The sequence below is a fragment of the Herpailurus yagouaroundi genome, unplaced genomic scaffold, assembly GCF_014898765.1.
Source record: "Herpailurus yagouaroundi ecotype Mexico unplaced genomic scaffold, PumYag 142, whole genome shotgun sequence".
Classification (NCBI taxonomy): Eukaryota; Metazoa; Chordata; class Mammalia; order Carnivora; family Felidae; genus Herpailurus; species Herpailurus yagouaroundi.
Window position 1 is genome coordinate 43618881 of NW_024412397.1, and position 2684 is coordinate 43621564.

General features: G+C 38.6%; 1 pseudogene; it reads right to left on the reverse strand.

Moving 5' to 3' along the window:
• Positions 1-1402: 1402 nt before the first annotated feature.
• On the reverse strand, positions 1403-2218 carry LOC121032654 (nucleophosmin-like; annotated as a pseudogene).
• Between the last annotated feature and the right edge of the window lie 466 nt (positions 2219-2684).

Here is a 2684-nt window from a genome sequence, read left to right on the forward strand (position 1 = left end):
AGAGAGAGCACAAGTGGGGGAGGGGCACAGAGAGAGGGAGACACAGATCCAAAGCAGGCTCCATGCTCTGAGTTGTCAGCACAGAGCCCGAAACGGGGCTCGAACTCACAAACCGTGAGATCAATGACCTGAGCCCGAGTCGGACGCTTAACCGACTGAGCCACCCAGGCGCCCCAATGTATCGCTATTTCTATTTTACAAGTGAGAAAATAAATCTTTAAGAAATTAAGAAGTGTACATATTGCTCATATAACTTTGTCATATTTGACTGAAATTACAATTAGTGATTTATTCATGTATTTTCCCAGTTAAAATTAAAACACCTCTTTAATTTCATATCTACCAGTCCCAGACAGTGAGATGCACACAGCAGGTGCTCAATTCTTAAAATATATCTTTTTCTAATTTAAAAAATACACTGAGGGGTGCCTGGGTGGCTCAGTCGGTTAGGCATCTGACTTTGGCTCAAGTCATGATCTCACGGTCTGTGAGTTCGAGCCCTGCGTCTGTGCAGACAGCTCAGAGCCTGGAGTCTGCTTCAGATTCTGTGTCTCCCTCTCTCTCTGCCCCTCCCTTGCTCATGTTCTGCCTCTCTCTGTCTCAAAAATAAAATAAAAACATTGAAAAAAAATTTTTTAAATAAAATAAAAAATAAAAAATACACTGAAAAAATGAAAGAAAATATAAATGATAAGACAACAAATACTGTTTTACCACTCTAAGAAAGTTTTAATAGGGATTTTCAGTTTCTTTCTTTCCACTTTTTCTGTTCATGTGTAACATGCAGACTGTTGACACAGTATTCTGTGTGTAAATTTGTAGATTGAATTTTATACTTAAATTCAAATATTAAGCACTCCATGCTCTTTTTTTGTTACTGTTAAAACACTTAGCTTATTTTACATGTATATCTTTGTCTTCCCACCATTTCCGTTTGTCTGTCATGACTACTATGTCCTATTGTAGCATTCCATACATACTTAAAAACAAACAAAGGGCAGAGTTCCATCTTTAAAACACTACACAGGTATTTTGGACAACGCATTCTTGGCAGTGGAACCTGAACATTTATCAGACATGGTAGGGAAAATTCTCACTCTGTGTTATAAAAAGAATAGCCAGATATCAACTATTATAGATATGAAAAAAATGGAAAATCTTAACAAACGGTTTAAACTATTTTCTTAAAAAATATTTCTTAAAATCTATTTTTGATTGAGAGACTGAGCATGAGCAGGAGAGAGAGGCAAAGACAGGGAGACACAGAATCCAAAGCAGGCTCCAGGCTCTGAGCTGTTAGCACAGAGCTCAGTGTGGGCTTGAACCCACTAATTGTAAGATCATGACCTGAGCCAAAGTCGGATGCTTAATAAACTGTTTTCTTTAAGAGGTTTCCTCCATGTCAGAGATCTTCAATAACCTCCAGGTCAGTCATTCGGAGGCAATTCTTTACATAATTGATGAAGTTGGCTTCCACTTTGGGAAGAGAACCACCCTTTTCTATACTTACTTGCATTTTTACTTTAATGTCCTCTACAGAACTAGGTCCTTTGGGTGTTTGGGGAGCTTCTTCCTGTTTTTTTTTTTTTTTTTTTGAAGGACATGAGACCTTTTGATTTTGGTGTTAATGGTTTTGAGTCTCTTTCATTCTGGCTTTCATTTTTGGCTGGAGTGTCTCATATAGATTTTTTTACTGGAGCTCTTTCTTCAGCTTCCTCATCATTATCATGTTCACCATCATCATCATCTTCCTCCTCATCTTCCTTATCATTTTCACCAGCAATAAGTTTTGTTTTTTCCTGTGGAAATGTGCTACCACTTCCAAGGTTAGAACACTTTCCAGATATACTAAGGAGTTTCCCATCCTCTTCCTCTGCATCTTCTCACTCTGTGTCTTTCCCCACAGCTACTAAATATTGTCCACCACTGTGCATAGGCCTTAAACAATATGTCAGTCATAAGACCACAGTAGTGTTATTTCAAAGCCTCCAAGGGAAACCTTGGCTGTACAGACATTTTTGAAGTTTCCGTTGCCTTTGCTTCATCAGTGTGCAATTCATCCTTTACACCAACCCCTGAACTATTCTTAAAGATAACTTGTGCTCATTTTCATGATTATCCACCTTAAACCTGTAATCTTTGCCAGACTTTATTTACAGCTAAAAAGATATATCTGGGACTTCAAAGGGCTCATGTCCATGTCCATCAAATCTTCCATGGGATGGTGATGCACGCATAGGAGGGAAAGAAGGCGGATGGAGATAAACTCCAGAATGGAATCACACCAGGGAAAGCAAGTACTCCATGCTCCAAATGTCTCTTCTATGGCTAAGTAAAACTTAGTCATATGGATAAAACGTAATTATTTTTGTTGAAATGATAATATTTGAGGAGAGGGTAGAATGAGGTGAGAAATAAAATCATCTGGTTATTTGAGGGAAAAGAATGCCAGGCAGATGGGACAGCGAGTGCAAAGTAAAGTTCTGAGGCAGTTGCCTGGCATGCTACAGGAGCACCAAGGAGTCAAGCTGTCTGGAGGAACCCAGTGGGTAAGGAGCTCTGATAGGGATTAAATAGAGAAGCAGTATGGATCCAGATCTTATAAATCATAGTGGTTCCTGAATTTCACCTTAAGTCTATAGGGAAGTAATTGAATTATGTTGATCATAAAAATGATATGACTA